We start from the raw sequence: 12,495 nt of genomic DNA, 5'->3' as shown, positions 1-12,495 counted from the left end.
AGGATTACAACATGGGATTTATCACCAACTATGATGGACAGTCAAGTTTAGTGAGAAAGGTTATGGACAGAGAATTGGGGCAACTTTTCTAAAATATCAGATTTAAAACATATTTTTGAGAAACCTTTGAAGTATATATACCATAGGGGGAACACTATTAAGAATATGTTGGAAAAAGGTTCCTATAATATCAACTATGAGAACACCACAAGAACTAGAACAGGTTTGTACAAATGTGGTTGTTGTAATTACTGTGCATATTTAAAAACTGGAGATTCTATTTATATGCAAGCTAGGAAAAGGAAAATATGTTTGAACATTTATGCTAATTGTAACACAAAAGGCATTATATATTTAGCTATGTGCAAAGAATGTGAATAGTACTATGTAGGTAAAAGTGAAAGAAAACTTAAACAAAGAATATATGAGCACTTGTATGATATTAGGAACAAGTGTGAAAATAACGCACTTTACAAACACAGCCTGATATTTAGAACATCTGTATTTAAATTTTTTGTTCTGGAAGTAGTGCCAGTGGATCCCAGGGGTGGTATGTGGGAAACCCTGGTTGAATATAGGGAATTATACTGGCAGTTATCATTAGAAGCAAACAGACCTCCGGGTCTTAATGATATGATATCCTTAGCTCCAGTTTTAAAATTGAGATCAGCTAAGCTTTACTTTGCAGTTACAGCTCTTACAAGCATTAGGTTTTACATGGTTTTATTTTCACAGTTTGTGAAGTTATGTACAATTGTACCACTTGGGGGAGCCAAAAACCATAACATATATTGTATTTATGCATTAAATTATAGTTTGATTTGTTAGAATATGGGTTTTTATGGACAATGTTTTAATGTTTCTTAAAAAAGTTTTTTTAAAAAAAGTTTTTTACATATATGAAGTTATTTTTTAATACAAGAATGTTGATTTTTAATTAGATGGAATATGGAAATTTAAGAATACTGGTATGACTACGTAAGGTTTATATTAATTGATACTCTGGTTTTATTGGTGAGTTTACTAATTGAGTTTACAGCTTGGTTATTTAAGGGGAACTATGGGATTGTTTTACATCTGATGAAGTTGATGACGAAAACGTTACTTGTATGTTAACGACGTTAAGGTGTTGGTCTTGACATTTTGTTTGGTGCTTGGACATTCAGTAAACTGTTGCCTACATCCATTCTGATCGAGTGGTCCTTTGTATTTGATTACTGGTTTGCGACAACACCATTTATCCATTTTTTGTGGAGTCTTGATATTACATAGGACAACACCACTACATAATACAGGAGTTTATGGTGTTTTCCTTTTCATTCTTTTTTAATGCTTTGTTATCACGTGGTTTGTGCTTGTTATATCTATATATATCTATATCTATGTATGTATATATATATATGGACATAAACACACACACATACATCTACATGATGGAATACATTTCCTATACTGTTGAGTGATTGTGCTGGATGATATGTTTGTGATAACATCAGATGCCTGTATATCTGCCATGGCTTAGTGGTAAATCACATTGGCTGTGATGTGCCGGGTCCTGGTTTCAAGCCTTGCAAAGCCTGTTTATTTTGTTGCTGGGCAGAACAAGGGTCACTGGATACGGAGTCATTAAGGCACTTTTACGCAGTTGTGAGCGGGTGTGTGTGGGTTTGCATGATGGTAAGCAGTGGTTACTTTTGGTTACAGTTACTTACACTCAGTTACCTTCTTGATTGCTTAACCTGTGTAGGCAGTGCTTACCCCAGCGCAACCAGGCTGAAACCCACTCACTGCTGCTTAAAAGTACTTAATTTTGCTTACCCCATGCTAATATCTTTAAAAGAAAAGAAAAAAGGGGTGATAGGAAAGTTGTGAAAAAGGGGCACAAAGAGGGAAAGACAGTAGGCAAGGTAGCTAGGGATGTGCAGGAAGGGTGTAGGGAAGGTCCATAGCTGTCCATTTCTTCTACAGCAACGGCTGTGCATATGCAATAAATTTGGCAGTACATTTGGACACTCATAACTCTGAGAGAGGGGTGAGGACAACAATAGTATGTTGTGATGCCAATTAGAAATGTTTACATGTGTCCAGTGGACACGTGCGAAATGGACAGCTATGTATGTGGCGTGCTTTTTTTGCGGGAACAGAGTGCCCTTTTTTTCTTTTCTTTTTAGGTGAGAGTGGGATGTTGGGGGAAGGAGAGCAGGTATAATTAGGGAGGATAGATTGGGTAGGATGACAGACAAGACAAACAAGATGCATACAGGGGCGGTATATGACACAAGTGGGGGGAAACACCTTGGATGGGGAGGGGTGTTTGGAAGTCACAAGCCCATGAGCCCACAAATGGATACAGTGGGACTTAGGTCCCTATGCATGGGCGGTCGCCACTGCACCTTCACAGCCCAGAAGGTGGCTGTGCTGGGGGCTGTGTAGGAGGGGCAGGCTCATCCTCTAGTTGCGCCACTCAGCCCTCAAGCTGGCGTATGTGGTCTCAAGTCTCCCTGTTGAGCTCCCTACGCACCACAGCCCGGACCGTACCACAGGTGACAGGTTCTTGTTCGCTCCCACTCCCAGGCATGGCTGAACACCATCCCCTGTGGTGGTTCCACCCAAAGGTGGTGCAGGGCCAATAGATGAGGAGGTTCCAGGCTGCGCCCCAGACATGCTGGTGCTCGGTGCTATGGCCAGCTGAGGTGGGACAGGTGTGTCCACTAAGACCAGCCTTCCCATATGAGCTATGTTGTAGCATGTTTAAGGCAGATATGGGTTAGTAACAGTCAACAGCATTCACGATTAGTTATAACAGCATGCATAGGTATTTCCATTACCCAGGGCACCAGATATAAAATAGTTGCAGAGCAGGCAGAACACATGCATATATGGGTAAACAGTGGCCATTACAACAACATGCAGATTTCATTGATGGCAACAGGCCACCAATATGGGAGTATTTTAACATGGCACATGCATAGAAACAGATGTGAATATTTATAAACCAATAGTGAATAAGTCCCAACAAAGGTTCGGAGTGTAGACATACCAAATGGTTGTGTAAATCAGTTATTTTTGCACATATGGTAGGTGTGAGAGAGAGGGAGTTCAATTAACAACTAATAAATCCTTGTAGTTTTCACAGCATTTGTAGTCACTGCAGTGGTCTCTCCCTTACATATATTATTACACTACCCAATGGCGTTATATTGTACAATGGTATGTTTGCAGGTTAGTATGTTCGGGACCTGTGTCTTATGTACAGGCTTGACAAGATGCAGGTGTTAATGCAACATGTTTTGAGACTGCTCTCATACACTTTGGGTGAGATGCTGGGATGACAGGTATGTTTGCATGTACATTTTCTGACTATGTACAAGTCGGACTATCAGTTATATGTCATTAACAGCTGCCTAGATTTCTTGGATCATCACACTACTTTGACAGGGGAACAGTGCAAAAAGCAGGTGATGTGAGCCATTTATCAGGACATACTGGGCAGATTGGAACAGTTGAGGGGTATGAATATGCATACCACTCTCTAATTGAGCATTCTAGCATAATCTGTACAGTTGTTAAGTGTAAGTATGCATACAGCTTTCTCTCTGAACATTCTAACAAACTGTGTGCAGTTGTGTAGACTTATCATGCATACAACGTACTAGTGCTCCTGGAATCCAAAGCCTTGCTGTGTGTGACAAAAGCATTACAGTTAAGATCACTGTACACTATGCTATCAGGCAATTGTTGTGAGGCTTTGCAACATATCTTGTCTAATATGACTGACCTGTCTGCACTTCCAACATTGTTATACAGCACTTAATACACATTGTATCTGCATACCACAGTGTGGGTAACACTGCTTACTACAACAGTACTATTTAATAACTGCAACAGTACAACAACGCATGACTGCAGAGTACACAGAAGCAATGCAGGGGTTACACCTTTATTCGCAGCATATTACACAATTCTGTATACTGGTACAACACTTTCTGAGGTTCTTACATTTATTTGTTATGACAGTACATGCAGGCTATTTACTAACCTGCCTTGCGACACATCCTTAGCAGCCTAGCATCATAGGCTTGCCGGTTCATAGCCCACTCATCTGCAGCTGTCAGAGAAGTACAGTGATATTTAGCCATACCTATCCATAGTATACACAAGCTAGACAATTATTAACTACGTAGTGGACGGAGTACTAACTCAGTTCTGGGGCATTCTGCATCTACCTTGCTTCCTGGATTCACTCTTCCAGGACATCCCCCCTCTGCCACTTCAGGTCTGCATGGTGGTGCCTGACCTGCTCACCAGTCTGGGGGATACCTGTGGCACTAGTGAGATCACGGGCGAGACTGTCCCAGCCCTCTGATTTCTACTGCGAGCCCTGGTACTGGCCCTGCAGTTATCTCCTGTCATGGTGCTTTACCAGGAGCCATACCATGTATTCGGACTCCTGGATGCCCCAGCGCTGCGCTCTAAAGTGAGTGCTTTCTCCCACTCCAGCCATTCTGCCTGCAGGGGGATGCTACAAACCAATTATGAGCCATATTTCTGCCTCTTCAGTTTAAGTAAGGCCGGATTCCTGCACTTTTCCGTAAATGGCTGATTTCAAAAAGGCTAAGCTATGGGCACACCTGCTTACCTAAGGTTGGCACTGCTTAAAGTGGTGTACTTGTGGGCATATTGTATTGGCTTCCCTACACATTGCTTACAATTACTTAGTTGGGCTGTGCTGCGGTTAGCATTGCTTATTGGTTATCTAACATTATATTTGCTTTTTGTCAATGATGTCTTATTCATTACAGGTTATATATGTGTCTGGTATCTGTGATTCATGTGTACATACCCTCTATGGGGTCCTGGGGACTTTAAAACTTTATTACAGTGACACCTCAACTCTAAGTTTACTGCAGTACTCCAATTCACATATTTATGGTCTGTGGTATGTTATAGAACATTACACTGTACATAGATTCAGTTCACATGTTTGATTTCCCTGTGGTGAGGATTAGTTTTCTGATACCACCTGTAAATGTATTACTGTCATGACGTAGTGATTAACTACGGTGACTGTGATGTACAGGGTCCTGAGTTCTAGCCTTGCAGAGGCTGGTTATTTTGTTGCTGGGCAGAACACGAGCCGCTGGGTACAGAGTGATTAAGGCACTTTAAAGCAATTGTGAATGGGTGTACACAGGTTTGCGTGGAGCTAAGCAAGGCTAACCTCCGGTTACAGTTCCTTACACTCAGTTAGCTTCTACTTTGCATGATCTGTGTAGGCAATGCATACCCCCACATAAACGCACTTCAACATGCTTACTGGTGCTTATATATCCTTACTACTTCTTATTTATGCTTACACATGCTTACTAGTGCCTTATTCATTATGACACTGACACTTCACTCCAGTTCACTTTTAATTGTTATTATGCAGGTTATACAGCATACAGATGTCAAAATATGTTCATATAACCCAAACAACAAACTAAAACAATGAGTGAGAAGGTCACTGAAAAACCAATCAGTAAAAAGAAACTGAAAACTCCAGCAAAGCTAGAACTTCCACTGAATGACCTCCCCAACCTCTTCAATCAGAGGCACATGGGATATATGCAAATGATCCTTATGAACATCAGGTGTTTCATCTCATTGGTGATTCTGAATGCCCATGACTTGTTTCATTGTTTAACTGAACAATTTCAGGCCAATAAAGCCAAACCCCACTAGCTGTAGATATGCATATTTCAGCCTTATGACCTCATTAGCACAGCACAAGGGAGTGTTTGACTAAGCATCAGAAACACAGGGCTGTTGTACCCAGCTGATGTCCATTATCATTAATTTCACTGCAAAAATATCCCAAACAACAAAATATGCATATCCACAGCTAGTGGGGTTTGGCTTTATTTGTCTGAAAGTGTCCAGTAAAATGACGAAACAAGTCATGGGCATTCAGAACACCAATGAGCTGAAACACCTGATGTTCATAAGGATCATTTGCATATATCCCAAGTGTTACTGATACAAGATGTTTGGGAGGTCACTCAGTGGAAGTTCTAGCTTTTCTGGAGTTTTCAGTTTGTTTTTACTTATTGGTTTTTCAGTGACCTTCTCACTCATTGTATTTCTTTTTATATGAGAAAACAGAGGTTGGTTTCATGTGTGTGTGGTTTCTTTCTTTTTATATGAGAGAACAGAGGTTATTTTTTTTCTTTTTATATGAGAGAATGGAGTTTGATTTTGTGCGTGTGTGGTTTCTTTCTTTTTTAGTGCTGCTTATGTTGAATCTACTTGCATTGTTAATAGCACAACAGGTAGTGTACTTGCTTTTGATGCATAAGGCTGTGGGTTCTCCCACAGTATATAGATGCATTGCTGATACTGTATTATGTTGTACTTTTAAAGGGGGTAGATGTGGCAGTCCTAAGAATGTCCTCTTTGGCAGAGATGCCTAGTAACAATGAACCTGTTATCAGTTTGCCATCTATTCCCTATTGCAATATTACTAGCTTATCATTTTTTTATTGTAACATAGGCAATTTATTCCTCAAGGGCAACAGGCACTTTATTTGTAGATGAAACAATGAAATATAAAGTTGCTTGCTAGCAGCAACCTCTTCATTTAGCTACGGATCTCTTTAATGTGGAATTATTTAGATGACTTTTACTTCTGCAGAGATTGTGCATATTTACTGATACTGGTGGATTGTAGAGGTTTGAGTAGACTTTTATGATGGAAATGTTCTGAATTGGTCAGTTTTGTCATTATTGGTGCATGCATTTTGTTTCGTTTACTGGAAAAATGTTCAAAATAATACATTTAACATGCCCTCTAACAACTGCACTGTATTATACAAGGAATATAATTTAATACAATCAGGAAGGTGTTTCAAAGAACACATGTATGTTTCCTGTGCAAAGGGCCTATGATTTGAAAAGAGCCCAAAGTTAATATTTATCCACCACTAGTCAGATGTATTTTCTTTGAATGTGGGTTTCAGTCCTGTTTCAATGAATGTGAGTTTCAAGGGCAGAGAAGTTTTAATGCTAAGTCTATTTTCATTGTGAGACTGCATTGCTTTGTTTAACAGATGTCTATTAGTGTTTGTGCTGTAAAATGTATAATAAAACTTTTAAATGAAATCCAAATCATCATAGAAGTAAAGCAGTATGCACATTATGTTGTTTATGGTAAATGGGGTGAAATAGCCAAGTAATGGGACATTGGAATAGCTGCAGGGGGAGGCCCTATTTGACCATGATTTTGTGAGGGGAGAAGGGCGGCAAACTCAGGCAGCCCCGGCTGAACTATACCTTTCAACTGTCTAGATTTTTGCAGAATGAATAGATTTTTGCTTCTTATTTGTGGTTTTCTGGCAAATCATTTAGGAATGAAATCACTAAATAATGACAGACACAGAGTTTCAGACTTCATACCCTTCAGAAAAATGCATGCTAAAGCAAGACTTGTTATTCTGTCAACTTTCTAAGTTTACACAAGAGCAATTTTTAGTACTGTTTGTATATTCCCCTAATATATTTGGCCTTGTCCAGATTTCCTGCGTTAAGAGGTTGAGAGGTACGCACAAATAAATCACTTTATAGAATTAGGTATATCTAAACCTCTCAACTGTCCCTAATTTTGGCTCAAAATGTTGCTCTTCCCCTAATAATACCTCCACAAAATGGCAAATTTGGAAGAAAACATGGAGGGTTTACAATCAATAAATAATTGTAATGATCAGAGTTATAGATTACTTTTAATTTCAGAAATGCATGTAGATTCTCTTATTTTGTCAGCTGCCCAAGTTAACAGTACTAATATTAAAATGTGCCCCTTCTTTGACAGGTTCTCAGCTGTATTATATGTCTATTTTATACTTTTGAATCACATTTTTGGTCCATTTTTCATAAAATTGTGGTTTTCTGGCAAATTAGTGACAAATCATTAAAGATTGAAGTTAGAAAATAATGACAGACATTTGAGTTACAGATTTCATACCCTTCAGAAAATTCATACAAATGCAAGACCTACTATTCTATTATATTTCTAAGTTCATAAGAGCAATATTTAAAATTTGTCCTTATTTTGGGCCTTTGTACCACTTCTGTTTATGCCTTTGTCCATATTTCTTGCTCTGAGGCTGAGAGGTATGACAGATGTGTGAGGGCCATCACCATCAGCCAGAGACATTTCAAATTGTGACATACTTGTTGCACCCCACTCTCCCATGTAGTGACTCTGGATGTTTCCAAGCAAGGCAAGGAGCAGTTATGCAGTGTAAGTGTGCAGAGTATCCTCCATCCAAGGTAGACACAAATACTAGTGGCTTTTTATCTGTCCTTGGTTTTGCAGAATGTTTGGTTTTCTGTCATATTTTTATACTGTTGATTTATGCTTCTTATTCAGAAAATGCATGTTGTTGCAGTGCCTGCTGCTCTGTGTTTAAGTAGCAGTGCTTTAATGACCATCAGGTAAACTTGTCTGAGACTGTAAGATGCAAGTAAGCTTTAATATGCATACTGTTAAAGAATTACCAACATTGAAAGCCTTTTTGTTGTTGCCATACAGAGAATATTTACATAACTAGATAGTGTATAAGCTTTAGGTACTGAAATGCTATGACAGTATTTGTAATAAAGGGCAGGATTACAGTATTTTCAGAAGCTCATTACATTTATTGGAGACTTGTAGTCATCTTTGCAGGCTTTACCCGTAAATTAAACAGAATGCCAATCTATTGTGTGTGGTCCATAACCTGTGCAGTAATCCTTTAAGCAATTTATTTTAAGCTTGTTTCTTTTTTGCTATTCATTTTTTAATCTGATCATGTTTTCGGCATGAAACAAGTAAATAGTTGTTGTCAGGCAGCAGGTCTTTTCTGGATAAGAAACATTTTTACAACTGGGGGTATCACACATATTGCTACTATCAGCATGTTACTTTGTACTTTTATAAAGCTGAATATAAATTATAATAAGAACTGCAGTGCAAGGAGAAGTGGTTTGAGTTGAGTGCTGCCTGTTTTTTTATACTTGATTTTCACTGGCATTTAAAAAACAATTTATTTTTTCATGCCACAAAACCTTTTTGTTTCCAACTAGATATTAAGTAAGCTGTCATGTAGCCAATGCATTGAAATATTTTTTCTTCTACAATTCATTTTGTCTTGATTGGACTTTCATAATGATGGTTTGGCACTCAGGGCAGTGTATTTAATTAACATCCCAATTTTTGTGTTTTTTAGCAGAACTCCACCCCTTTCTAGTTGGTCACACCCCTTCCAATTGGCCCCACCCATTTAGCTGTCATTTGCAGCCCCCCTTTGATTTGACATCATCAGCCGCCACTGTAGTAAACCATATATAAGTATATAAACCTGCAACTTTTTTGTAACACTACTGCACAGTACTGAAATCTTTTGAAATGTAGGAAGCTTGCAGTTGTGTTTTCCAGTAAACGTATACCAGACATGTTTGCTCCAAGTTGCTTTCCTTTTCCATTTTATAACTTTTAGAGAGTGGCAGACAGAGTCTAGCAAATTATTGTAGCCCATACATTAGAGAATATTTAGCTTGTAGACAAGCATGAAATCTGTATGTCTAAAATGGCTATATTATGCTTCTTTATGTGACTGCCTTTCTTTGCATATTAAATTCTTAAAATTTATTACTTAATTTTAAGAAAAAAAATAAATTTTATAATCTTGTGTTGATTATTTACTTATTTAGCAACTGAGAGAGTAGTGTTAGCCAAGTAACCTCTTATCAGTTGATTTTCTTTCTATGACGGAACTGCAAGTATGTAGTAACTCTCTGTTTGTATATACTGTGGATATGAAGTAATGTACTATGCTGTTCAGAAACCATTTATCCCAGAATGTTTAGGGTCTGAATGCCAGTAGTCTTGGGTTCATAATAAGAGATGCAGCCATTAACATCCTTTTTGACCTGCTGCATTTTCTTTAGCATTAATGCTGTTTTACTTCAAATGCTATATTTCCTGATATTATTTGCATTGCCTTTGAAGATGACTGTGTAAAAAAAGTTATGCATAATGGCAGGAAGAGAAACTGGAGTTTTCCAGATTTGTTCTAGAATGACAGCAGGCTACCATAAAGCTTAAGAGAATTACAGAGCTAAAAGGCATCAGTACTCTCTCCTGTAAACCTTTATACATGTGATTGACTGTTTATGCAAATTACAGTTATTGAAGATAAGCTAGAACTGTAAGTCAGTGATTTCAGAGGAAATAGGAAAAACAGCCGGAGAAAGTCAGGCCTCTAACTAGTTGTTCTGTATAGCACCTATTTGGATGTGGATGACATAGATCCATAGCCCAAGAAAGCACCACATATTTCCTATATGATCTTCAAGCTGAACTTCAGTTACAAATTTAATTATAATGATTCACACACACATGCACATATATCTATATATATATATATATATATATATATATATATATTGTTGTGTCTTTCAGCTTTTCCGGTTAGTGGTCACCACAGCAGAACTCAGGTCCACTAATGATTGGTAGTTGATTTTTACGTGCCGAGTTACCAGCCCTGACACACAACTTTCAACAAAGGTACGTCTATTCATGCATGTCTCCATGTAGAAGGCGCTCTAGCTGAGAATCGAACCGGACAGCTTCTTATTGTGAGGCAACAATGCTACCGCATCACCACCACCGTGGGTACACACATAACACACACAGATATATATTAGCTTGCATAGTGTTGCTGTTTAGTAGTACTTATTATGGCAGTGAAGCAGATTGTAGCCTGCTCTCACATTTAGTAGTGTTAGCGGTGTGGATTATGAGACCGTCACTCTCATGATCATCGCAATCTTTGGTGGAAATGGTGTGGGTTTCTAACTCATGCTTCTGCCCATTATACATACTGCTGGGTTTGAGGTGCAGTGTAAGCCTGTGTTATGATACACACTTCATGTGTGATCTAAATGTGCTTGTACATTTATTTATTTTATTTTTATTTATTTTACATTTGTTGACCGGGATAGTCTAACTGGATTTATGTCCATTTTCATAGAGTCCCGGTGAGATAAGCTCCAAGAGATTACTAGACTACTAACATACAGGTACTAGTTGTTATACAGTTAAATACTACAAATTTTAAACAGTTTAGGAATCTTCACAGTTTATACAAAAACATGTTACAAGCATTAGATAAGATATTTTAGACTTTATGTACAAGACTTCATTAGTAACTAGAAAGTACTTGTTAAACAAATGCATACTTCAATTTTAAACAGTTCAGCAATGCTCACAGTTTAAACAATACTTGTTGCCTGCCTTAAGTAGGATGCTTTAGAATTATATGCAGAAGAATTTAACTAGAGATAATATGTTTTTGCCAAGGATAGGCCTTGATCTAAAAAGACACAGATAGAGCAGGAATTAGGTGTTAAGAGAGGGTATTTGCGATATAGTATGAGATTAGTCTGGATTTGTACAGGGACATAACCAATGGGTTTTAAGATAGAGTTTCAGATTGTGTTTAAAAAGTGTAAATGAAGACAGTGATGTAAGTTCATGGGGGAGTTGGTTCCAATACTTTCCAACTGCATTTGAGAACAGAGCATCTCCTGCCATGTTATTAGATTTACATGTTGATACAAGTAGTTTATTAGATGAGCGTAAAGTTGAAAGGTTCTTATATTGGGTAATGAGACTAGCAAGTATTGGGGTTTTGGTAGGTTGGAAAAGGGTTTTGTGCACAATGGTGAGTTGTTTAAAGTGAATCTGATTCAGAAGCTCTAAGCAGCCTAATTGTTTCAGATTATGGCAGTGATGGGTCCTAAAGGAGGAAACAGTAGCAAATCTGGCAATGCTGTTGTAAGCACTGGCTAACTTGTTAAGGTTATTTTTTGACAAGTTAGTATATATGGAAGAAGCATAAAGAAGTGTGGAGATAAGGTAGGAATAGGCAATAGTGGTTCTGGCTAGTGGGGAGAGAAAGGGTTTTATCCTACAGAGGGAGCCTAGTTTCCTGTTGACAGTTTTTATGGTATTGTTGACATGGGTTTCAAAGTTCAGGTTGTTATCAGTGGTTACCCCTAGAAGTTTAGTTGTTGGATCGAGAGATATGAGTGTATCATTATTGGATAAGACTGAGAAGTTAATTGGGAGTGATTTATGGGTAGGAGTGAAGAGGAGGAGTTTGTTTTTTTTGGGGTTCAAGAGGAGGCAGCGTTGTAGAAAACAAATTTTCTGTTTTATTGAACATTGTCTGAGTTAGTGTCTGTAGTTGGAATTGAGATTTAGCCGAGCAGATTATTGTCAAATAATCTGCATATTGTACACAGTTAGTTAAAGGAATAGCTAGGTTGAGGTCATTGATAAATATTGAGAAAAGGAGGGGGACCAAAATAGAGCCATGAGGAGCACCTAGGGTAACTGGGAGATGGGATGAGAGGTTGTTGTCCCATAGCACTGCCTGCTGTCTATTATCAAGGTAGGACTGGAACCATTTT

Source organism: Protopterus annectens, chromosome 8.part0 (genome assembly GCF_019279795.1).
Source record: "Protopterus annectens isolate FY-2018-M chromosome 8.part0, PAN1.0, whole genome shotgun sequence".
Classification (NCBI taxonomy): domain Eukaryota; kingdom Metazoa; phylum Chordata; order Ceratodontiformes; family Protopteridae; genus Protopterus; species Protopterus annectens.
Note: the sequence above shows the minus strand (reverse complement) of the source record.